Below are 27466 nucleotides of genomic sequence, written 5' to 3' on the forward strand. Positions count from 1 at the left end.
TTTCCTAGTAACAACTCTACAATGCCATTGCGCCAAAGCTTAGAACACACAACACTGAAGACCCCTGGAACTAGATGCAGTCTGCCAGAATCGGAGTAGTATTCATGTTGAACATAATAATAACTGTGGACTAGACAGTATTTTGCAAATGGAAACAACATATGGTCTTCAATAAAGTGTAAGGTACAGTATAAAAAGGTCACTTCTAAGGAATGTTCCTAAGAAGTACAAATAGAAATAAACTCAATATTCCTTTTGTAATAAAGAAAAGAGAGAAAAATTACCTGAATATTTGCATCCTAAGAATTCATGAGGGAGAAGTTTACATAGCCATCTCCTTTCTCTCTCTCATCAAAAACATAAAGGACAGCTATATCACAGAGGGAAGCAAAATCTAGAAGGATTGTTCAGACACATCAGAATCCAGTGTAATATATAGCTATTTGCTCTCATCAAAAATTATCTATGATTTAAAAGTTAGTATGCAACATTTATATATTACTGAAATGAATTTAAAAGCTTGATGACTAAAGCTCTAAAACTGCGTTTGCATTTTACCACATCACAATATCACCTATACCACCCAACCAAAAGGGGAAAGATCTCTAAAGTAAACATCTTTACTTTTATCTTTCTGGAAAATCTTCATAGCATTCTTCTGTAGAAATTGTTTACGTTTAAAGTGTAACAGGGGGCCTGTGAAATGTTGTCATGGAAACCATGACAGTAGGGGGAAAGAGAAATTTGAGGATTTAGTGAATATTTTTGATTTTTCAAATACAATAGCTCCCTTAACAAAGTCAGCTGTACCATATGGTGAACTATGTGTGGCAATTTTCTAAGCTTACAAATAGAATTCTGCAGCATGTGATCAACTACTCAGTCAGTGCATTCCAAGTGAGGCCCAATTCCACTCCTGCTCAACATTCCCAAGGTGATTAGATGCCAACACGCTGCACACTGCAAACAAAGAACACTTTCTTAATTTCTTTGCCTGTAGCTGTGATAAGAGACCAAAGCAACTTAAGGGAGGAAGGGCTTATTTTTGGAATACAACTTCAGAGGGAGAGAGTTGAAAAAATGTGATGGCAAGGAAAGGCAAGATGGCAGGAGCCAGAGGCTGGCTGCTAATAATATATCCATACTCAGGAAGCAGAGAAGGAATGAGAAATTGGATCAGGCTATACAACCTCCAGGCCACCCTAGTGGCCAACTTCTTCAAGAAAGGTTCCACAGTCTTCCCAAATAGATCCCAACACTGAAGATCAAGTGTGCAAACATGTGAGCCTATGAATAATATCTCACATTCAAGACACAAGGAATTACTTAATATTTAAGGTCCCATAAAATAATGATTCTTGGAATAGGATAGAAGTTTATTAAAATTACCCAGTTCAAAAAAAAATAGAGAAGCCAGTGGATTCAAAAGCCAGACTTCTTTTATTTTTTTTAATCTACTGATTTTTTTTTTGTGGATTTCACATTATGCATCCTGATTCTACCCATCTCCCTGTCCCTTAGAATCCACCCTCCACCCTTGTTCCCACCCCTCCCCCAAGATAAAACAAAATTTTAAAAGAAAAGAAAAATATCATCATGGAAGCTGTAGTGTGACACAGTGAGTTTACCCTTTAGTCCATATATCTTACATGCAAGTGTTCTTTGAAATGAGTCTTTGGTCTGGTTCAAGGCCTCTGATTTCTGCTACACTATAGATATTGGGCCCTTAGTGGGACTCCTGTTGGATATCCTCTTCAGTCTGTGTCATGGAGATCCTGCAACTTTGCATCTGCAGGACAGGCCCCTTCATATGCTTCAGCAGATCATAGATGGGGTGGATGTTGGGATGGGCCAACTCAGCTCTGGTTCTGGGCCTGGGTGGTTAGGTTGGTCCACCCACCAGCTCTCCCTCATCTTCATCATCAGGGTGAGCTCTCCAGCACCAAGCCAGCTAGCTCACCCTATGTAATAAGCAGCAAGGGGAGGGGCCAGTTCTCCTGCTCTAATGACCCAGCTCAGCTACACCTATACCACCAGGGCCAGTTTTAATCTGTTGCCCATGCAAGGTTCAGGGGCCACTCTGCTGAGTACTGAAGCTGGTGAAATGCAGAGCCAGCTCTCTTGCTCTTGTGACTTCAGGGCCAACTTTCCTACCTGCCACAGACAGTGAAGAATGTTTTCTCTCCCTCATTCCCACAACTTTATGGCAGATGAGGGGTAGGGCCAGATCTCTTGCACTTACATTCTTGGGCTGGCTCATCCCAGTCAACTGGGTCAACTCTATTGTGATGTCTAGGTGAACTGCAGGGCTGCTCTCTGGAGTGTTATAGCTGGTGAGGGGCAGGACCAGCTCTCTCCCTGCCATAGACAGCAAGGGGCAAAGTGGAGAGGGTTTCATTTCCTCAGCCTCACCATGACATGGCAGATGAGGGTTACAGGGCCAGCTCTCCCACTCTCACGACCTCAGAGCAGGCTCACTTGCACCCATGCCAGCAGGGTCTGCACTACTGTGCTGCCTAGGAGAGGTGCAGGGCCTGCTCTCCCAAGTGCTGCAGCCTCTGAGGAGCAGGGCCAGCTCCCCGACTCTCATGACCCAGCGGCCCACTTTCCCACCTGCCAGAGTATCCAGGGGTGAGGAGCAAAGGGGGACATCTCTTCCTTGCTCACACCACATGATGACAGATGAGTAGTGGGGGGTATCACACCCTTGGGGCCATGAGGTGCAGGGCATGCTCTCCCAAGTGCTGTAGCAGGTGAGGTGCTGGGCCAGCTCACTGGTTCTCATGATCTCAGGGCCAGCTCTCCCACCTGTCACAGGTGGTGGGGGAGAGGGCATATCGTTGTTCACACTACCATATAGCAGATGAGGGCCAAGGAGCAGGGAGAGGGGCTGCTCAAGGTGGCAAAGAGTGAGTGGGGAGAGCATCTTTCCCTTGCCCACACCACCACAAGGCAGATGAGGAGAGCAGGACCAGTTTTTGCACTCTCACACCCTCAAGGCCAGCTCACCCATACCGCTGCCAACCAGGCCAACTCTGTTTTATTGTCCATGCAAGGAGCAGGACCCACTCTCTCAAGTGTTGCAGCTGGTGAGGGCAAGGGCCAATTCTGTGCAGCCCTAACCTCTAAGCCTTCAGTGACAAGAGGACCCTCAGACATCAACACAGACCATGGCTGCAGCAGGGTCACAGGCATAGACATGGCTCTTGGCAACAGCCCAGACCCAGACATCACCATGGCCATGGGTAACAAGCAAGCAACCCACCTCAACCTACTCCTCACCATCTTCAACTATTTGGATCTGCCTCTTTCCACCAGACATAAACCATTCTTTCTTTTTCTCTTCCATACCCCACCATATATTTGCTCATCATAATATCACTTAACTGCCTGATCTCTTCCTGGCCAGGCTGACATTTGGATCTTCATCTCTTGCTCAGTCTTAATGGTGCTGGGCAGGCTCCTGCTGTCTCCTCCCAGAATGGCAGACTTCTTTTAATTAAAATATTATTTCTCCCTTGCCTTTTCTCCCTCTAATCTCTCCCATGTCCCCTCCCTCCAACCTCACCCACACCCCACTTAATATCTTTCAAGTTCATGGCCCCTTTTATTTGAATACATCTATATGTTTTATATATACGTATATGTATACATATATATGTTTAACCTGCTTGTCGCTAGAGTTTTTCTGCCTTGCCCACAGTCAGGACAAATCTTTGTCACCCGCCAGTCCCACAGCCGCTCAGACCCAACCAAGTAAACACAGAGACTTATATTGCTTACAAACTGTATGGCCGTGGCAGGCTTCTTGCTAACTGTGCTTATAGCTTAAATTAGTCCATTTCCATAAATCTATACCTTGCCACGTGGCTGGTGGCCCACCGGCATCTTCACATGCTGCTGGTCATGGCGGCATCTGGCAGTCAGTCCTTCTGCCTTCCTGTCCTTTTATTTCTCCTCTCTGTTAGTCCCGCCTATCCTTCCTGCCTAGCCACAGCCGATCAGGTTTTATTTATTGATCAATCAGAACAACTTGACATACAGACCATCCCCCAGCACAGCCAAGTGCAGACCATCTCAGACACCTGCACTCAGGCCCATGGTCCTAATCATCCTCTATACGGACCTGCTGGGTAACGCCACAAAGAACCCAAGAAGGGCTCCCATAGGACATACAGAACATCCCACAGCACCTGCTGAATCCATTTAGTGTTGCTTGTGACTGACCAATTGGTATTGGATAACCAATAAGGGGATTATTCCCTGGTGAAGACTAATTCTCCCTCTCTCAGCAGTTGTTAGTTGTCAGAAGTCCTTTATCTAAATGTGGAGACCCAAGAGATTTCCCCCTTTCACATTAGCTTGTCTTCTGGTGTTGCCCTTGTTGAGGTCTTATTTGGAAAGTTATATTGTTCTGAGATTGTAGGTGTAGCTTCCCTATCATTTCTAGGAGATACAATCTCATGCAGACTTCCTGGTCCTCTGGCTCTTATGACCTTTTAGCATCTTCTTCCTCTATGTTTCTGACCCTTAGGTGTAGAGGTGTTGCGGATGTAATCACTGGAGCCCATTGGCATACATAATTACTTTTCTGCATTTTGACTACTTGTGTTTTTCTATAATAATCTCCACCTACTGCAAAGAGAAGCATCTTTGATGAGAGGTAAGAGCTAAATTTGCTTGTGGGTATAAAGATGAGAGTTTAGATAATTTGAATTATCCTGGTCTAAAAAATTGGTAGTTGTAGCTAGAGTTTTTCTGCCTTGCCCACAGTCAGGACAAATCTCTGTCACCCGCCAGTCCCACAGCCGCTCAGACCCAACCAAGTAAACACAGAGACTTATATTGCTTACAAACTGTATGGCTGTGGCAGGCTTCTTGCTAACTGTTCTTTTATCTTAAATTAACCATTTCCATAAATCTATTCCTTGCCACGTGGCTGGTGGCTTACTGGCGTCTTCACATGCTGCTGGTCATGGCGGCATCTGGCAGTCAGTCCTTCTGCCTTCCTGTCCTTTTATTTCTCCTCTCTGTTAGTCCCGCCTATCCTTCCTGCCTAGCCACAGCCGATCAGGTTTTATTTATTGATCAATCAGAACAACTTGACATACAGACCATCCCCCAGCACAGCCAAGTGCAGACCATCTCAGATACCTGCACTCAGGCCCATGGTCCTAATCATCCTCTATGCGGACCTGCTGGGTAACGCCACAAAGAACCCAAGAAGGGCTCCCACAGGACATACAGAACATCCCACAGCAGGTAGTAGTAGAATCTCTTCTAAAAATCCATGGCCTCAATAGCCCTTGATGTCTGGATAAGTTTCTAGTATTGGTACCACACATGATTTATTTTTCCTGTTGAAAGGACCTTAAGTCCAATTAGAGAGCTGTTAGTTACCACCCAGATATTAGGGCTACTATCGAACCTATAGAAATATCTTGTTGTGCTGGCCATTGTTGCGGTTCATAAATTTCATAGTTTAGTAGAACTGTTGATTGCTTTTTACTTCAGCAGCTTGCATAGTGCCCTCCAATACTGTGAAAACTTATCCTCAGGGTGGAGAGTTTTATGTCAGATCCAGCTTGAATCTTTCAAATCCTGTGTCCTAAGTCCATGCTGTGATTAACAATAGAGACTTACCTTCTACCTCTAGAACACAACCAAGGGCAACAGCTGTAGCCTGAGTTGTTTTGAGGATCTCTTGGACTCTCCTGACCAACCAACAGCTTAGAAAGAGGTTGGTCTTTCCTCATACTCATGCTGGATTTTTGTTCATTGCTGATCATGTCTCTGGGAAAATAGATTGTGCTTAGGTTTTGTTACTCCTTTCCTTCCAGCATCAAAAAGCTATAATGTTGCCCTTGCTATAATACAAGCATTTTCATAATTTAAGTATTTCTTAAATCTAAACTATAAGTCAGATTTTGCTGCAACATACATCACCACAAAAATCTAATTTTCACAGTAGAGGATTTATTACTTTCACATGCACCTGAGGAACCCACCTCTACTTTAGGCTGCAGGTTTATTGGCTGAGGCAGTCAGGTTTCTTACATCTAACACTGGACCCCAAGCTGGAGGGCTAGCATCTATTCTCTCTGGTCTCCCTAAGGCATTAGCCACAGTACAAAAGGGTAAAGAAGACCATCAAACAAATGCATTTGAAGCCTCAATTTTCATCACATTTTCTTTGTTTTTATTATTAAGAAATTTTCTATTCATTTTACATACCAACCACAGATCCCCACCTCGTTCCTCTTCCCGTCCCCCAGCCTTCCCCCCAGCCTTCCCTCCATTCCCACCTCCTCCAAGTCAAGGTCTCCCATGGGGAGTCAGCAGAGCCTGGTACATTCAGTTGAGACAGGTCCAAGCCCCTCCCTGCTGCACCAATGCTGCGCAAGGTATCACACCTTAGGCACTAGGCTCCAAAAAGCCCGCTCTGCATCACATTTTCTAGTATTGCCTTAACCAAAGTAAATTGGAGTCAAGCCCCACAATGATACAAAAATGAGCTATATCCTTCCAATTGAGGTAAAGCAATAGAATGGATATTATTAACACAATCAACCATTTTTCTCTCAGATGTTTTCTGTCTTCCCTCATGCAAAATATATCCACATCATTTCACCTTTGAAACCATGTATCACCAGAAACAAAAATCTATGACTTCATCATCTGTATGGTATGGACAAAGTTTTGTTCAATTTAGAGAATTATGGACTAAAAACACAAGTTGTTTGTCCTGCACACCCTCGATGTATAGTGGTGTCACTCAGAAAGAAAATCCACAGTAAATGTTCCTATTATTAAAAGGGGGAAATAGAAAGCACCTGTCACCCTCAGGACCATAGTAATTTTATAACCCAGCAGGACAAATGCCATCAGCTCTTAAATCATTGCTTGCTAGCCATTCCTGAACCAAAGATGTGCTAGAAACTAGCAATCAATATTCTCAGTGTAATGCAGAGGAATACACATACAAAGCAAAAGTATCGCAGCAAGGAAATTCTTTTTTGGAAAAAAAGATGGGGCTAGCCAATACTCCTGGGTGAACATATCTCCTGTCTTTTATCCCTGAGGTAAGTAGTGACTGTCTTATCCCTCTGGTGGTAGCTCAATTTCTCAATCTGACACAGTTGGCTAATCTGTGCAAAGGAGAAGAGAAAGGTTCAAGAAATAGGAGTCTTTGCCAGGATAGCTACCTTGACTAAAATTTAAAAAAAAAAATGATTTACAGATTGGCCACAGTAATGTATAACTTTAACTGCAGCCAGTTGGAAGGAGACCAACACCAAATTATAGCTCTTTATTCTTACATTAGAGGAAGATGAGCCATCCTAAACAATGATATTTCACTGGAAGCTTGTTCTGTACAATCATTTCAGTGCAAACAAGGTGGTTGCCTTTGTCCCCTGAGAAAGCAGAGTGTACAAACAATAGAATCATGGCCATAGTCTGTGATAAGATTCTCTATTCATTGTTTTCAAAAATCATGGTTAGCTCTCTTGAAAGTCCCTTTCTCTGTCATTATTTATACTGTCATACTTTAGTAACAGGCACCTGAAAAGCTTTTCTCAGTGTTTTGATTGTGTGTGTGTGTGTGTGTGTGTGTGTGTGTGTGTGTGTGTGTGTGTGTGTGTGTGTTTAATTCTTGACAATATAATGCTGGGGATCAGAAGGTTTTTTATATATCTATAACAGGCTTTGTGTCTTTCAGTCTAGGCTGATGGTTCTTTTGCCAATATGTCTTTCAGAAACTTGTTTTGTTTTCAATGTACCTAATTATAATTCAGCATGAACTGCCAAGAGCCACATGCACAGTCTTCAAGGCATATTTCCATCTAGAATAAGTATGGGTACTTTTAATACATTAGGCTTCTGTGTTAACCTTCTCTTGGTTTTTCCAGAATTGTGGTATGCTATTTCCTCTAAAGCTTTTTTCTCCTAGAGAGAAAAGAGGCAGAGAAGATGCAGGAAGTTAGGAAAACTTACAAGGGTCAGTGCATTGCTTTCCAAGTTAATAAGACAAAAATATCAGAAAGAGGCCATTTAAAAGAAAAGAGGTGGGATTTTATTTATTTATTTATTTATTTATTTATTTATTTATTTATTTATTTATTTATTGCCCCATGGTGAAGTGGTAGAATCTACGATAGGTGGGGGAGTGGTAGTCGCAGGACTTGCAGTCAGGTAGCAGAGGGAGATGAATATTGGTGCTCAGTTCACTTTCTTGTTTTTCTTCAGTCCAGGACTCAAGTCCAGAGAGTAGTGCAGCCCATTTTTAGGATGAGCCTTCCTACCCCATTTACCTGATCAAGATGACCCTTTACAGGCATGCCTAGAGCTTTGTGCCTTTGATGATACTAAATTCTGTCAAGTTGCAAATCGAGATCAACCATCACACTCAGAAAGTTCGCAGAACTAAAAAAGCACACAAGGCCCTTCCTTGAGACTATATAAGTAGTAAACAGTTTATAGAGAAAGGGAGAATTTGTGTTGGAGCTGTTTGCAAGTTGTGTAGGCAACTATAGTTATAGAGATTTTACAAGTCGTTCATTACTAATGCTTGAGTGGGCTTCTGAGATGCTGCAGCTGCCTTTGAGGCACCCATGTAACTCTAAGTAACTCCTTACCCAGGCTCCTGTAAGTAATCCCAACAACCTCATTGACAAAGCCATATTTGGGTGGAATCATTTCTTTGATATGTAGTTTGTACCTTATCTGGGTGGAATATATGTTTGTCCATGTCTCCCCAGGAGGAATAACGCAATACAATTGATTCCTACACAGGGTCTAACAGATCCAGATATGACCTGGAGGAAAGCTGGTGCATCAACCCTGCAGTGGCTGCTCCTTCTGGGAGTGATGCAACTGCAGAGACTATCTCAATATGGCTATTGTCTCTCATGTGGGGTAGGATGTCCCTCCTTGAAGTAGGGACAGTCATGTGCTTTCTGTAATGCATGATCATACATGCAGGCAAGATTGATTTGTTTAACAGTGGGACATCTTCGCAGTAATCCCAGTGTGCCTACCGTCCTCTACAGGGTATAGAGTATCATGACTCTTTGATGAATAATGCCTGTTATGTGAGTAAGAGGATGATCCCCAAATGGCTGATAGACTAAAAAAACATGTTGCAATTTCAGAAAAGATTACATATGGGAACAAATCAAAAACAGATTGTGTCAGCAGCTGTGTGGCCTTTGCTGTGGGCAACAAGACCTGGAACTGAGGCTCGCTCAGCTATTTGACCAGAAAGAACTTGTTGACATAAAGGAGGAATCCCAAGGAAAATAATGTATGTGGATGTTATCTGTGGCATTTTGGCAACAAAAGTAAAAAAAAAAATTGGAGGATGAAATGGAGATGTTAGTTGGCTGTGTCTTATACCTAGTGGTATGTAAGAACTCAAAATCAAGCACAATATCATTAGCATTAATCCAGAGTTTCTGGTGAAAAAAAAAATTGACAGAACATCAAATGCTGTGCTTGTGAGTTGGAGCCTGTGAGGCAGTGCACCAATGAGGTGAAAGACACAGTATAATACAGCTGAAAACAGTTCAGCAAGGAGTGAAGAGTTAACCCCCCTCTACCTATTCTGTGTACATTTCTTCCCTACAAGAAGGTATCATTGTCTTGGATAGGATTTTGTTTATCCAGCCCAAGGTGCTTTCAGTTGTTAGGTGTTGCTGATGGAGGGGCAACACCATGTCACCTGCCAGGAGCCTGTCAGAATTAGGTAGTTGGGCTGAGCAGTAAGGACTAGTCCTGCCAAGTCCTTCAGGGACAGGGAGATGTGGAGTGGCCCTGTAGCAATGGCTCAAGACGAGAAGATTCTGGATTGTGGAGTGCTATATGAAGTAATACCCCACATCTATATTACTGTATCAAACATGATGTTTTGATGAAGCAATATGAGTGGGAAGATGTATTCATGCTGTTTGACCTTGCTAATTTTTTTAAATTTAGTATCCCTATAGCTACTGAATCCTAAGATCAATTGGCACATCCTTGGAAGGGGTAGTGGTAGGCCTTTGGAGATTCTGCCCAACCTTTGTGAAAAAGTTTGAATATAATGCTAATCCTTGACTGTCTTAAAGACATCTTGAAGAACAGTGAATCCAGTAGTTAAGAGTAGACAAAGGAACTCTGGATGGGCAAGGAAAGTCATTTGCAGATGATATAAAGTTATTGAATAAAGCCTGGTTGATTCTCTTCCTATGGTTCTTGAAGCCTCATAAGTGATAAAGGTTGACTGTTGTTGACTGCATGCTAGAACTGGATAATAAGTCTATTTGGGTGAAGAAAACATATAATTTGGCTATAGAATGTGGGGAAATCAGGTTTGGACTTAACTGGAAGCTCAAGCAAGATACAAGGTGGTGAGGAAGAATTTTCACCAATAGTCCTGATCAGTTATGAACTCTATGTACTACATACACCACCAACATGTTGAATAGTGGCATGACTGCTAAAGATGGAATGTGAGAGCCCAGCTGGGAGACTGGCTCCCACATTTTACAACAGGGTACTCTTGAGGAACGAGGGATAAGAGATATTAGATAGAAAGATAGAGGGGAGAGAAACAGAAACACAGGATAGCCTCGGGAAGGCCTGCATCATTATCCACCAGCCTCCTCTTCTAAAGGGCCTTTTACAGAAATGCCAAGGGATGGAGCAAAAGACCTCCCCCTAGCACAGCCTAATACAGACCCTTCCAACCACCTGGTAACCACACACGTGGTCAAGCAATTCTCTAATGCAGCACTGCTGGGTGAAGCAAGCTCAGATCTCACTAGGAAACCTTGGTGGGCCTCCACAATGGAACCAATTGTTTTCTGACTGGATTGAAGTTCTACTCGACAGGGAGGATCGCATGTCAGGTACCAATAGCCAGAACAAAGACTGTAGACTGAAGAGGTAATGGATACTAGTTAGGGAGCTCACCGCTGTGGTTTTGTTAAATGGATGTGATTGTTAAACAGCTTTCTAAAACTTGTATGTTTAGTAACCTACATATTATTCCTGCTATAGCTTCAGACATTGAGGGAAATCACTTTTTGGTGGTGGGTAGTGGTTACTGTTGGCACCCACACCAGTCAATCTGCTGAGAATAAGTGGCCACTGTGATGGCATATGCCTAAAGTTCAGCCATGAGGGGAAGAAAGGAATGAAATATTGGCATCCTCCCTTTCAAAGGTCAGGACCATTGCAGAAGAAGGGCAGAAAGAATGTTAGAGCTAGAGGAAGAGATGAGTCCTGTGCAGAGATTTCTTCCAAACTGAAACACTGGCACCTAGAAGAAGGAGGGAGGCTCCCCAGACTCCGAGTGCTAAAGAAAGTTACAAAGCTTGGGGAGCTCACAGAACGTGTAAGATTACAAAGCTCAGAAAGTTAGTAGAGTTAAAATTGCTCCCTGAGGTACAGAAACAGTAAACAATTGCCAGGGGAGAAGAGATAACTTTATGGCACTGCCTATAACTTGCACAGGTAGCTCCTGCAAAGAAGCCATTGTGAGCTGGGTTGGACTTTTCTGATGCAGTTGCCTTAGCATCATTTATACTCCTGAAACTAGACCCTCACCCATGTTCCTGTAAGTAACCCCAGTAAACAATTGGCTCACCAGTTGTCTTAGAGTTTCTATTGCTGTGATGATACACCATGACCAAAAGCAAACTGTGGAGGAAAGGGTTTATTTAGGTTACATTTCTACATGCTGTTCGTTGTTGGAGGAAGTCGGGAGAGGAACTCAAGCAGAGCAGGAACCTGGAGGCAGGAGCTGATGCAGAGAGCATGGAGGAGTGCTGCTTACTGGCTTGTTCCTCATAGTTTGCTCAGCCTGATTTCTCATAGCCCAGGGATGGTATCACCTATAATGGGCTGAGCCCTCCCCATCAATCACTAATTAAGAGAATGCCTTACAGACTTCCCTACGACCATCTCTTATGGAGGCATTTTCTCAATTGAGGCTCCCTTCTCTCTGATATCTATAGTTTGTGTCAAGTTTACATAAAATTAGCCAGCACACTAACCTGACTTGTGTGTAATCATTTCTTTGGTCTTTTGTCAGTACCAAATATGGGTTAAATAAATATTAATATCTGCTGAGGAAAGGTAATACAATACCCTTTTAGGAAACTGGTAAGACTTTAGTCTATTGATACATCCACACCTGGCAACAAAGGTATTGCTGACTTAGTCTTTGTGGTAAAACTGATTGGTACATATTTATTTATTTATTTATTTTACAAAATTCCAGTTTACTTTCCAAACTTGAGGTCTCTTAGCCTTATTAAATCTTATTTGCAAGGAAACCTGATTTGGATGCGCTCGTGATTTTCTGTATTATTTTATCATCTTTGATTAGTAGGTATCTGCTTATACTTTTGAGGTCTGTTTTTAAGCAGCAAATACTGTAAGTTTATTAAGTGCATTTTCTGTCTTCTAAGTTACTACAGGCAACAGTTGGATCAACGACTTTGTTGTTTATAATATGGGCATATTATTTTAGTTCCCTTGCATACATTTTGTTATTACTCACTATCTGGTCCTGAAGTCAAAATCAAATACTTGTGAGTCTTGTATGGAAATATCTCATTTCATCATTAATTTACCAATTAATTTTTGTTATAACATTGACACATTATAAAACATGCCCAAATTCGGCCATTATTGTCATTTATTCCCATCTTTATGCATTCCATACCGAGTGTAGCTCATGATATATTTGCCTGTGGTAGTTCTATGTCAGTGTATAACTTCATTCCATTTGCCTCCACATAGCAACAGACATATGATGGAAGAGGTTGGTGAGAGGAAACAGTGCTCCATGGTTTCTTCATATTCTCGCATATCTTATAGGCAGAGGTGCTGACCTCCTTTGTTCCAGGTTTTCGTTCGAAACTGACAGGGCAAAGAGACTTGGGAAACTAAAAGCAGCTCTTGCTCTCAAATAAAAGGCAGACATGTTGACTGTCCATCACTAAAAATTCTTTGCATTCTTAAGTTTGGGGATTCTGTCCTGTCATTTAATTCATAATGAATACAGATACATATATATGTGTGTGCACCTGTGCGTGCTTGCTCCAAAGGTGCATGCTTACTATGGCATGCGTGTTGAGGTCAGAGGAAAACCTCATGGGTCAGTCCCTGCCTTGCACCTTTTTTGAAACACTGTCTCTTATTTTGTTGTTGTTGTTGCAGTTGTTTACTGCTACATATTCCAGGCCAGCTGGATAGCAACTCGCTGGAGGTTCTCAGCCTCCCACCTTGCCGTAGAAGCACTGGGATGACAGACACATTTCACTATACCCAGATTTACATGAATCCTGGGGATTCAAATTCAGCTCCTCATGATTACATGGCAGAACCATGTCCCCTGCTGTTGTTTCTGAGACAGAGTCTCACTATGCAACTCAGGTTGACCTGAAATTCCCGATTCTCCTGCCTCAAGCAACTGAGTGCAGGTATTAAAGTACTGTACTGCTGCTACACTCATTTTCCAGGTTTTCATATAGATGGCATTCATGCAAATAAAGGAAATAAAGAAAACACTTTCGATGGCATTTGGAGATTGGGGGTGAGGGAACAGCAATGAATACCCTGCGGGGTCTCCAAAATCAAACCAGGGAACCAGTAAATGCCATTCCTCCTAACATCTCCACTGTTTGGACCACAGTAGCAGCAAGGATCACTAAGACAACACCATGAAGGATGTATTTAATTAAGCTTGTGGAGTATGCTGAGATCTCACTTGGTAAACCCATGCCTGTTAAGTTAATAGCTCTTGCACCAAATGAAGACCATTTCCTTGAACCCATATGATTATAAGGGATTTGTAGGACACTAAAGCAAACTCATCCCTCGTCAGAAGTAGTTTTGCAGTAGGCAATAGACAAGAAGATCAAATTTTGTTTTAGGAATATAAAATAACCAAGTTCCCAACTACCCAAGGCAGATGAGATTCTGAATGTTCAGCTATTAACTATTTCAAATCAGTAAAAAGTGCAAGGAATGTTTAATCAAAATCAATTCTGTTTTAAAATTACAGTTAAAAATCGAGATTTGTGAGCTAGTGTTTTTGCTCTAATAGGGCATTCTACTTCCTGACCACACACATCTCTATATAAGAAAGGTTATGTCCAGCAATATGGCTCAGCAGTTAAAAGGCACTTGCCACCAAACTTGACAACCTGAGTTTGATTCCACATGGTAAAAGGACAGGACCAACTCCCCAGAGCTGTCACCTGACCTCCACACTTATCCACGGCACATGTGTGCCTCCCTCCAACAAATAAATAAATGTAAATAAGACAAAATATTTTTAAAGCCTCAACCTTATCTATGGAAATGGGGAGATAGATGAATCGGTAATCTGAGCTTGCTCTTGGGGACCCATATAATGGAAGGAAAAAAGAGACTAACAATTTATCCTCTGAACTACACACACACACACACACACACACACACACACACACACACATTAAAATAAATGAAATGTAAAATATTATACACAATATCAAATTAGAATTAATTTTTACTCAGTTTAATAATTCAAATTTGAGTGCAGCTACTATCGTGTTCTTAATACTTGTCTTATGTCTCATTTTACTTTATTGAAATTGTATTAGTGTAAAAGGAAAACACTGTTCTTGACACTATAGCTACCAGCATATGTTCAAAACCTGCCAACTTATTATTTACTTGTTAATTAATAATACCTTTAATATTAGCCTCACCCTTATCTGTGGCTCTCACAGAGCAATAACTGCCATTAATTCTGAGGCTATCTTCCCTCAAACAAACAAAGTGATGTAGTTTGGTTTTATATTTATATTTACAAGTGTGGTAGATGGAACTAGAGTAAATATTGATGGCATCATGCTACACAGGTTTGGGCAGTGGGAAAAAACTGGGCTATCATGACAACAGTGGAGTCATACAGTGGAATAAAGAACAGAGGTAAATGGATAATTAATGTATTCTCTGAGTGCAAGGTTGAAAATTGAGACTTTATTTTATAAAACATTTTAAAGCAGAAAAATTAGATCATTTACATTTAGGAACACCTTCTTGTGTGGAGAAGTGCTGTGGGACGGTCTGTATGTCAAATTGCTCTGATTGGTCAATAAATAAAACACTGGTTGGCCAGTGGCCAGGCAGGAAGTAGGTGGGACAAGGAGAGAGGAGAATTCTGGGAAGCGGAAGGCTGAGGCGGAGAGACAATGCAGCCGCCGCCATGACCAGCAGCATGTGAAGATGCCGGTAAGCCACCAGCCACGTGGCAAGGTGTAGATTTATGGAAATGGATTCATTTAAGCTATAAGAACAGTTAGCAAGAAGCCTGCCACGGCCATACAGTTTGTAAGCAATATAAGTCTCTGTGTTTACTTGGTTGGGTCTGAGCGGCTGTGGGACTGGTGGGAGACAAAGATTTGTCCTGAGTGTGAGCAAGGCAGGAAAACTCTAGCTACAGAGAAGTCTTGGAGAAAGTCAAGCATGGAGACCACACACCCTAGAGACAGGAAAATCATGGAACTCTCAAGAAATGTAGAGTCAGCAAGAATGCTTAAAGGCAGTGAAACACTTACAATGTTGTTGTGTCGCTATTTCATTCCAGGTAAAAACTTCCATTATGAAGAAAATCTCTGTAATATTCAGGATGTTCTAAAGGGAAGTGGAACATTCTTTCCTGTAGGAAAGCTCATTAAAACTCAGGAAGCAAGCAACTCAAAAGCTTCAAGAAGCCTCTGAAATTGAGAAGATAGTCTAGGCTTTCTCCTCCCCAAATATATAAGCATTAAAAACTGTGGAGAGATACCCTCCGACCAGCCAGGCTGAGTGAAAAGACTCAGCAACTGAGCTGCCTAGAAGAGACATGTGGAATGGCCCCAAAGACATACAGTGTGCTCCAGGTTTCCAGTTTTCATGAGCCATCACCCACACTAGGGTGGGATCGTGGTGACGCTGCTGTCTCTGAGTCATTTCTGCTCCTCTGTCTCCTCACTCACACTCTTGTAAATAAGTCTGATGAAACTCACCAGTTCGCCAAGTCAGACTTTGGTGGTATCCTAACTCTGGATCTGTCATCAGTTTCCTATCTAAGGTAAATAAACATCTGTTAACACCACCCTAGGAACAGTGTCAGAGAACAAATTATCCTTTTGATTTTAAAATGTGGATATATATGTACACATACATGTAATCATATACATATAGTGCACACATACACATACCACACGCACACACGTACATAGATCCTACAACATGGTCTTCCCAAAAGCCTATTCTTACCTTCTTCCCAGAGGTTAGCTTCTTCTAAGCGTAACATTTATCCACATTCCATATTTTTTCTCTCATATCTCTTTTCATATCTACTGTCATCACTGTGCTCAATGACTCTCTTGCTAAATAAAAAAGTTAAACATCTATATTGTAGAGGAAATTTCATTCTTACCTCTTCTTTCTCTGTTAAATGGCCTTTCACACTACTTCTTGCAGCAAGTGACTGGGTGGACATCATGTGGGGCTCCTTGTATATGGTTTCAGGAGTCCTTACACTGGATTATTGCTTTTCTCTCTCTTCATATCTGCAGGCCAAGCTGGATCACTGAGAGCTATAGGAGCTGATGCAGGTGATGTGTGAAAAAGTCAGTAAAGTCCAGGGGAAAGCTGTTCTTGTATGACCAGACAAGTGAAGTATCATGAAAGACATCAAAAGAAAAACTCTTCATGAGGTAAAAGACAACTTAAATAAACACTGTATGGTTTATAATTCTACAAGTGAAATTGGACCAAAACCATTATTCTTTTCTGACTCCTGCCAAGCCACTTGTGATGGACAAGACGGATCTGTAAACTTTATAGATGATTTTTGTAAAGCGTATAAAGTGGTGCTACATCTTGGATCACAAAGGATTTCATATTATAAGAGTGAAACACATGCTCAAAATGTTAAGTTCTATTTTCAAGTGCACGAGGAAGCAAAAGAAAAAGTTTATGGTCAAAATATGAATACTCATATTGTGAATTCTCAGGTCCACAGTGATAGGGAAGTCAACAAAAACAAATTTAGTAATCTCTTAAACATGAGCTTTGACTCCTCAGCTGTTTCTCAGTCTCACCCTTTGGCCAAGAGCCATACTCAAAATCAGAAGCAATCACTGAAGACATGATCGGGTATCTCCATCAGGATGTCAGCCAAAGCTGTATAGACCTAATAATACTTCATTAGCATCAACCTTCCTGTAGTATGCTTGTGTAAAACCTCCTCCAACACTTAGAATGAGAATCTATGTATGCTGTGTCTGCAGTGTGATATGTGAGTTTACATCCTTACATACGTATGTCCCAGTGTAACACACAAGGAAGTGAACATCAAATTAAAGAGTCTCATGCTATCATTCAAGTAAAGATACAAAGATATTCAAAGACGAAGCCAGTCTCTTACCAAGGTGAGTGTGCAGACAACATCAGAGTGAAAAAAAATCTAGAGAACTAGAGTCCAAGGTTTATTTCAGGAAGATGGAGGATAATTAATTGGAAATCCAAGGGTACAGACAAATGTTTGGTTCTACATCTAGACAAAAAAAAATGCCTCAATAAAAACTTCCACTTGAAATTTTCTGAACAAACCCAGGACCAGAAAATATTTCTTGAGTACTAGAAAACAAGTTAGCACATTGTTTACTAGCTCATTCAAAGACAAATGACTCTTTCCAAGATGAATTTGAAGATTACTTGAAAGGGCAGAAGGCTAGAGGACTAGATCCCAATATTAGTTTTAGGGAGATGACAGAAAACTAGGTATTAGGATCACAGGTGGAGATAAAAGGCTGATTCTGAGCACAGACAAAAATATGTAAAAGAGATATTTTCATCTGAAGCTATGGAGACCTATCAAGGACAAAATAGTGATACACCAGTGAGAGGCCAGTTACCTCACAGGTTACTACCTCATTCAAACAGGAGAAATTATTGTTTCCAAAATGAACTTGATGGTTATACCAAAGTGGAGGAATCTAGAGAACTCAAGGCAAAGACTTCTTTTTGAAGAATTGAAAGCTCTGTTAAATCCATTGAGTACAGAGAAATGAACAAAATACCTAAACACAGAATGTTCTAGCAAAGACTCCAGAGTGAGATGTTCCAGACGCTCACAGATGCACCCATACAACAATCACAAAGAGTAGAAAACAAGATTGTTTTAACAGCTTACGAAGGCAAACAAAGCTTGAGAGAAACATTAATTTACCAGAGAGTGTTTGTTAGCAAATATGTCTCCCTGAGCCTCAGTCAGCAAGAAAATAACTAACTCACATAATGTAGAATGTGAAGTTTACAAGTAGTTGCCCTTAGATCACAATGCCAACTACCATGAAACAAGTGAAGAAAGGAGACATCAGAAGAAAAATCAGCACCTGGGGTAAGGGAAAGAAAGGCCAGAGAAGGAACATTCCAGGCATTAAAAGAAAAAGAGCTGTGAGGGCAAAGTTCAGACAATGACAAGAGTATCTGATAAAGTTAGAGAAAGGAAGATAAAGTTAGAGTTGATTCAGAAAACAGGAAGCATCAAGATAAAGAAAAGAATATGTTACAACTTCTGAAAAAGAAGAAGGTTATGCACAAGAAAGAGAAAGAGAAATATGTTAAAGAAAGAAGAGATGAGGAAGTCCTCTATGACGTCCCAGTTCTGGGCTTCTGAACTTAGAGTTTACCCAATAATGGCTTAAAGAAAACAAAATTGATTTTGATAAAGACATAAGTAATCAGTGAAGGCAAGGAAAAGTCTTGGTTCAGGAAAAAAAACCTTATTTTATTTGCTTGCCTGTTTGCACAAATTGAAATTGAACAGAAGAGACAAGATACATGACATATAAATCTAGTCTGTAAGGGAGTATTTTGAGATGAAGCTACTATTGGATTTTGAAGTTTTAGTTTGTTTATACAGAAGTTAATTGAAGAATCAGTGGAATAAATTAAGGTAAAATCAAGCAATTTAAATGAAACAAAGAGGTAACAATCAGGATCAGTTTAAGAAGCCATTCTCTCTGTTTGTGTGTCTGTGTGTGTATGTAGGTTTGTATTTGTGTGTGGGTATGTGTTCATGTACATGTGTGTCTGTGTGTATATGTAATTGTGTTTATCTGCCTATAGGTGTGTCTTTGTATGTGTGTGTGCATATGTGTGTATATGTAATTGTCATTATCTGTGTATGTGTGTATTTGTGTGTATGTATGTGCATATGTGTGTATGTGTGTGCATAAGTGTGTCTGTATGTATATGCATATGTGTGTCTATACATGTGTGTGTGTGTGTGTGTGTGTGTGTGTGTGTATGTGTATGTCTGTCCTCTGCTCTGCTTTCCTCTCTCGTCTACTTTCTCCCCTCTTCCTTTATCTCAGTTACTTCTTTCAAAATGTAACTGAGGGACAAATCACAAAGTCTGAACAGAGCATCTGAGAAGCAAGAATGCAGTGTGAGGAAAAATGAAAAGGGAAGAAACCTACTGGACGAAAACCCCAGATTGAGTGATTTCTACCTTAAGGTTGAAAATATTTTATTTTATGAAATCTGTGTATTTGTATGTGTGTAAAGTAAATCGCTAACAAAGTTCAGATGAAATAAAAACATTAAATGTATTTTTTCTTAAGTTACTTTAGCTCATTTTCTAAAATGAAAACTTATTCTATTGCTTTATATAATATCATTTTCACAAGTGAAGCTATTTCTACTTAGTCTATCAAATTGCAGTGAAAATGAGTTGTTTGCTTGGGGAAAATAATGTACTTAAAATGACAGAGTTCCAAAGCAATCCACAGATACACCACACTGAATGTCCCAATATTGTTTGATTTTGAAAAATGGTCAGGCCTATGGGAGTCCAGACTTTGTAGGATCCATTCCTTTCCAAGCTCGTCTTAGCATTGTGTATATTTTACTACTGTTATATGTTTATGTTTTCTCCAACAAAAGTGTATGAAACAACTTAGATGAGTTTCATTTTTGTTATTAAATCTAATTTGTAGTGTATTTATGTATTTTCTAGTTCTGAAAGTGGAAACTTACAGTCTATAATAAATTAGATGATACACGCTTTTAAAAACGTTCTGCATAAGAGCTAATAGAAATCAATCTATATTCTGAAAAATGTTTATATTAAAGCATTTTATGTTCAAAGAAAAATAGTCTCTCATGGCAGAGCAGTGTGTTCACAGGCGACAGGCATGGTGGCCAAGGCAGGAAGCTGAGGGCTCATGTCTTAAACTGCAAGCATGAAGCAGAGAGTGTGAACTATAAATGCCCAAGTTTTTAAACTCTCAAAACCTACTCCTGCCCCTACCCCAGTGACATCCTTCCTTCAGCAAGGCCACACATCCTAATCCAGCACAAACAGTGCCACCAACTGACCAAGTATTCAAATGCCTGAGACTATGGGGGGCATTTATCATTCAGACCATCACACTAGCCAAGGCCATAATAAATAGTGTTCACATCCCCAGAGTGGTAGTGTTAAGACAACTTCAAATTATTGTCAGGCATCAAGTTAGTCCCCATTTTGATGGATTCTAGAAAATTTACCATGGATAATGATACTCACACAAGAGCAACTTCAAAGAGTTTTGTACCAGGCTATTTTATTTAGGCCACCAATCAGCTCCCAAATCATGACACAGAGATTTATTAGTTTTGAATGCCTGGCCTAGCTTAGGCACATTTCTGACTAGCTCTTTTAACTCAAATCAACCTGTTTCTCTTCATCTATCTTTTGCCTTGGGGCTTGTTACCTTTCTTATTTCTATATATCTTACTTTGACTGATTCTTTATGTCTGGACAAATGGTGTCTGCCTGGATTCTTCTCCTGGGCATGTCCCCCATTCTCTCCTCCTTCTCTCATGCCTAGATTTCTCCTACTTATTTCTCTCTCCCTGGCAACCCTGCCTATCCTTTTCTCTGCATAGCTATTGGCCGTTCAGCTTTTTATCAGACCAATCAGGTGACTCAGGCAGGCAAGGTGAAACAGATGCAACACACATATTTACTTAATTTGAGTAGGGAGGACCTACCTTGACTAAGTAGTTGAATGAACTATTTGTTCCTTATAGTTACTCAACAGCAATATTAATAATAAAAAGCCATAGAAAAGCTTATAATAATAGCAAGCATACTTTGATAAACTGTCACATGTATAACACATCTTTTGTGAGCCTTCTAGATTCTCTATCAGATACCAGGTTTCATTATTAACCCTGAGAATTCTTTGAAAGTTTTCCAACTATCCCTCAAGGGTTAATACTCTATGCCCCACAGCAGAGATGAAGAAAAACAGAGGAAGACTTATATGAAAGCCATAACTTTAGGAAATAATATAGTCATTAAAGTAAACTTGAATGCCACTGATAGTGAAGAAACAATAGTGATAATGATGATGACAAGAGCATCATAATCATAAGTGAAACTCAGGAGCGTGGGTAGAAGTGGGGCATCATGATTCTTGGTAGAGAAGTCATCCCATGGACAGAACATGCAGGTACTGCGCTGAAGCCACTGCTCATTTGTTTAGTACATCACTACAAGTGGGGCAAGGGCTTTCCTGCTTTTCACTTGTCACACCATGTGTGGTTTCAATTGCCTGAGGCAGCAGGGCCCCTGCTGTAGTTTATGTTAGTAACAGAAAGTTATTTCCATGGTTCCCTTATGGTTTCTAGAGACAATAACATATATTTTTAAAGCTTGGCTGATTTTATTCATGGAATCCACCCAACAGCTGACACATTAAAAATGGCACAAGTCCACATTTTGTAATGTGTATCAACATCACACAGTTAAGAACTAGAGAATTTTAGACTAGACAGGTCCTTTCAAAATGAAGTGCATCTACCTACCATAATCGTGCTCAGAGCACCAAGCTATTGAACCCTATGGCTTTCTAGTCCCATAGCAGCTCCCTGGGACAGCATAGGTACAGGGTGATTAATATGCCAACCTCTGGCAGTAATGACAATGGGTGACACCAATGTATGAAAGGAAGACATAAATCCTTATGTTGAGATGTGGCCTATTCCTGAACAGAGAATTATTTGGTCTCCTCAGGTCTCACTTTTCCAGAAAAATCCCATAGAAACTACTGTATTTAAGCTGGATCTTGAAGGAAAAGGAAGAATTCACCAGATGGAGAAGTGGGTGAAGCCTCAGCCGATGTGAACACTTGAAGGTATTGGAACATTCCCAGCCTGTATCAGCATAGATCACGAGATAAACATTTCTACTGATGTTATTCTACTTACTAGTTTGGCATGGAAATATTTCTTGTTGATGAGAAACAGTCACTGATCATTTTGTCTTGGTCATTGCTCGTAGTAACACCTCTACACTTTTGAAAATGCTGCTCTTGTGGGGACAATATTAATTTCTGTATTACACTTGCCTATCAGTAGGGAGCAGGATATATCTCAGTGTGAGAACACTTTCCTTGCCTTTGAAAGGCCTTCATTCAGTCCTCTGCATTGAAAAGTAAAACGAAACTAAACAAGCAATGATGACAATGTTGATAAAAATCAAGATTGTCTCCCATCTTTATTTTCTGAAAAAAATATTGTGTGACTTTGGGAGATTGTGCTCTTGTGAATGTGTGTATTATTTCTCATAATAAACATATAAATAAAAAATCTAAATAGTTACATGTGGCAGAAACTGAACTCAAAATACTTGGGGCAAAATATAGGCATTTGTTATCATGAGTAACTTGAAACACAGAAGCTCAGCCCAGTCACTAAAATGATGGCAACCTTATTGTTGGCTATTTCCTCTTTAAGGCTTTTTCTTCTGTGTTTTTTCCCTTTCAGACTTCTCTACATTATGATCCACATAGCCCTCAGCAGCTCAGTCTGACCAGGGACTTTAGTGATCAAAATATCAAAATTAAAGCAGGTTTCTTTCCCAAACATTTTAGCAGAAATCCCAGCAACAACTTTGACTGATTGGCTTATTGAATACCTACCCATTGCTACAGTAATTGTCAGAACTATGAAGGATATGGAATCAGGTAATGCCTCAGCTAAACCAGCTAAGAGACAAGAATACTAGCTCCCTAGAGGATCCTGGAACAATGGTAGGGTAGAAGTAGCCTGGTTGACATTGAGCCTTTCTTAGAGTCAATGCATTTTAAGAACAAGAAAAGTATGGCAGTTTTGATCCCTTTGATTTGGGGGCCTCAGAATATTTAGTCTTTGTTGTGAGGGTTTTGCTTTTTATGATGAGATGAAAAATGTTCTAACATAAAATGGTACCATGTTACTAATATATAAGGAAGGAAATAAATAAAAAAGAATTTCCTTACCATCACCCATCCAAGTAGGCCAATATTGTAGTAGAAGCACCAAATTCAGGAAGAAAAATGGGCCAGGAAAGTTAAGACGACCCTCAGAGGAGACTTAGATAGTACAGGAGACAGGAGCATGGTGAGAAGTTACCAAATATGACAGAACTTAGAGCAGAGGAAAAATTTTTCTATTTTCTTAAAACATGCTAAATATAGGAGGACATGTCTTCTTTAGATTATTTTATTTATTATTATTATTATTATGATGATGATATTATTATTGTCTTTGAGGCATACATATGCAGTAAGCACACATATGCCATGGCCCACATGTGCTACAGTGCACAAATGGAGGTCAGAGAACAACTTTCAGAAGTCAGTTTTCACTTTCCACACTGGGTTCTAGGAATTGAACTCAGGTCATCAGGACTGTCTAGACAGGAATGTGCCCACAAGTCATCATATTGCCCCCCCCCATTTTTAAAATGCCCTCGTCTGTGTCCATAGCTTATTGATTTTTATTTTGTGCTTTTGATACTTTAGTTTAAATTTATGCATTAGTGAAAGTAGAGGAATGGCTTGTCTATAAGATCCTGGGACAAAGATTTGTACAAAAACAGCCTTGTAGGAACTGTTACTAAGAAAATAGAATGGGGGAGTCTGGAAATGGAATGGTGAGGAAGGGATAGGAAAAATTTATACTTCTACCTGGAAAATTTTCAAATGATAGAGGCCATATCTGTAAATTCCTATCAAAGCAAGGGAGTTTTGTCTTTTGGCCCATATTACTGATTCACCTGGGGATGAGGAGTCAAAGAACTCCCAGGTTGTTCTGATATTTTATGCAAAGTTTGATCATGTTAAGAAAGAAATCAGAAGTATAGTTAACCAAGTTTAGAATCTGTTAAAAATCAATGGCCAATCTCCAAGGAAATATAAGGAAAATACTGACCCCTCTTGCTATAATTCATCATACTCTGTATGTTCTGTTTGTACCAGCATTAACTTTGTTACCCATATCAGTGTCTTTCCAAAATCATGTTGTCACTTTTCATTCCAGTTATGCTACTTTTCTGATATGCAGATGCCTTCGATCTTTATGCCGAAGAGTATTTATCATCATCGTTTTATTTATTTATTTTACAGCCCTACCACAGTCTCTGCTCCCTCCTCTCCTCCCACTTTTTCCTCCCACCTCCACTTACCCCCTCCCTCAAATACCCCTCCTCCGGTATTCACTCAGAAAGGGATTTGCCTCCCATGGGCATAAGCAACGCATGGCATATCAAGCTACCTTAAAACCAAGCACCTCCCCCTGTATTCAGGCTGGGCCAGGCATTCCAGCATGAGGATTAGGTTTCCAGCCAAAGCACCTGGGACAGCCCTGCTCCCATTGCCAGGAGTTCCACAAACAAACCCAGCTACACAGCTGTCACATATAAGCGGAGGGCCTGGGTCAGTCCCATGCAGGCTCCCTAGTTGTTGGTTTAGACTCTGTGAGTTGCCATGAGCCAGCCTAGACTTTTCAGTGGGTTTTCCTTGGATGTCCCTGAACCTCTCACTCCTACAATCCCTCCTCCCTCTCCTTAGCAGGATCCCCCAGAGCTCTTCCCAATGTTTGGCCCTGGGTCTCTGAATGTGCCTCTATCAGTCACTGGATGTATCCAATGACACATGAGGTAGTCACCTTAAAAATAACTTAAAGAAAAATAATAGAGGTCCTTAAAGTGGAAATAAAAGATCTCATAAGGAAATGGAGAAAACGACAGGCAAAAAATGCAGGGCTGGGGATGAACTGGGTTGACACTGGCCTCGGGGAAGGGTCCCAGTGGACAGAAAGGGGCATACAGTTCTGCTGCTAGGTGGGCCACTCACCCACTCTGACTTGTGTCTCACTATCATTTCTTTACAAAGAAGGGAAAATATCTTACTTGCTGATATTACCTGCCCAAAGACCCAGCATGGTAGAAGAGTTTTATTAAAGTTGAGATTATACTGTAGACATGGTTTTATATTTGACTATTTTTAGTCCTGGAACTAGTGAGTGAAATCAAATAACTCTCCACATTTTACATTTGTCTTGGGAGTTCTACTTCAACCTAAGATGTACAAGGACAGGAGGGAATGCCACTCTCATATTAAATGTGTGAAAAATCCAGATGATTTACAATTGTAGAATTCCTTAAATCCACCAGAAAGCAGAAATTACGAGGAACGTGAAACTGCTTCTAAGAGAAAAGTAAGAGAAAAAACAACTGGTCTGATGAGAGTAGAAAACAGACAGGTGCCCAGGTTCCTGTTCAGCCACAAAACCGGGCATAAGGGGAACAGAAGCATAAAGAAAAGTCTCTGTGCCCTTGGGCAAAGAAAGATACAAAATATGTAGCATATAAAAAGTAAAGCTAAACACTTGACTCTGTCAGAAGTAAAAGCTTTGTATACTTCAAAAACCTCTCAGCACAGCTTTTTGGCAGCTTCAAGCATCACCCTAAATTAATCTAGGTAGATACTTTTCATCCCAGAAGCATCTGGTTTTGGAGTGTGGTTCTTCACTCTGTGCCCTCGGACACTGTAGGTTTTGTAGACTTACTTACAATGAAAAAGCTATGCATTTGAAGAGAGTAGGAAAAAAAACCTGAGTGTGAAGTACTGAGTGAATGTGTCTGTTGACATGAGCTGGCCATGTCGAACCACAGATCCCTAGACCCAATGAAGAATGGCAATGCCTTTCCATGGCATGAGATTCAGAGGCATGACAAAGCCCTCCTTGAGGAACTGATTGTGAGTATTGGCCATGTAAGCAGAATATACTCACCTTTGATTTCTCCCCAGGATGTTTACAATCTGAAGACTGCCCTCTCACTTTTACCTAGATTAACTAAACATGCCTTTGTTAATCTAGCTTGTTACCATAAACCCTGCATCCTTGTTTATCTATATGTATGTACCCGTGTCCAGCTATATGCAATAACACAAGTCTATACAATATACTTGATGAGTTTCCAGGGTGCTATGGTTTCTCCAGAGCCCAGACTACCAGATCACAGTCTTTGTCAGTGTATTTGTTTGTCAGTCTTTTCTTTATTCCCTTGATGCCCCTGTCAGGTTCATCCCTGGAGCTACACTGGACAAGGCAACAGTTAAGGTGATAGTTTTCAGAAGCAGAATTCGTGGGATGTAAGATGAATTTTGCTAGTTGCTGTAGCTTGGAAAAGGTGCCATCCTTGGTATGTGGGAAATCAGCTGTACAGGCTTCCTATGGTGAGCCGTCATTGTAAAGACCCCTGCACATAGGCAAGGTGTCATAATGGTGACCTCCCATTTTATTAGCTGTGTCCTCTTCCCATCCCTTCCAAAGTGAGGCTTGCATTTCAGAGGAGCACTGGACAGGTTGGTTTGTTTCCACAGGCTGGCACACTGGAAAGAAGACTAGGGGCAGGGTGAAGAGCATTCTTGTGGCCATTCACGGTGTTGGTTGGGCAAAGGAAGCTCCTTCATTGTCTCAGCACAGAGTGCCCTCCACACCAAGCTCCAAACCCACCTGTCAGCCACCTCTGATTGACAGAGGAGCCTTCTCAGTGGGCTCTGCTCTTGGGCTCTGACTGCACAAAGATGAGCCATTATTTTTCCTCAGCCCTGACATCAGTGTCCCTCCATTATTGTCAAATGCTTCCTTCCTTCCACTTAGCTATTTGATGGAAGTGGGGAAGCCTGGGAGCACCTGTATCCCAGTTCTGTGCAGGCTGTGATTTCTCACCTATTGAACAGCATCCCATTTGGCTGTTGTTCTAGCAGCTGGCTTCCTCCTGCTCTTTTTATTTCTCTTGTTTGCTTTACAAATTAGAGAGAAAATTATTTTCTCGATTTTTATTTCTGTTATGGGCCTGGGATCTGGGCAGAAGCTGATTTTCCAGTGTATCTTCCTAGATGCACAAAGAACGGGGACTCTAAGAGACCTGTGGAATTTGCTTTTACGATTAAGGACCTGCTGGGATTATACCTGCTGGGTTTGCAGGCTGTAAATAAATACTGAGCTAGTGTCTGTCAGTAAAATTCTAAGTAAGACTCGTTTTTTAAATGACTGGTGAAGAGAGAGTTCAAACTCTGTATTCTAAGCAAATGGTGTGGCCTCCGAAGGC

This window comes from Peromyscus maniculatus, chromosome 2, assembly GCF_049852395.1.
Source record: "Peromyscus maniculatus bairdii isolate BWxNUB_F1_BW_parent chromosome 2, HU_Pman_BW_mat_3.1, whole genome shotgun sequence".
Lineage (NCBI taxonomy): Eukaryota > Metazoa > Chordata > Mammalia > Rodentia > Cricetidae > Peromyscus > Peromyscus maniculatus.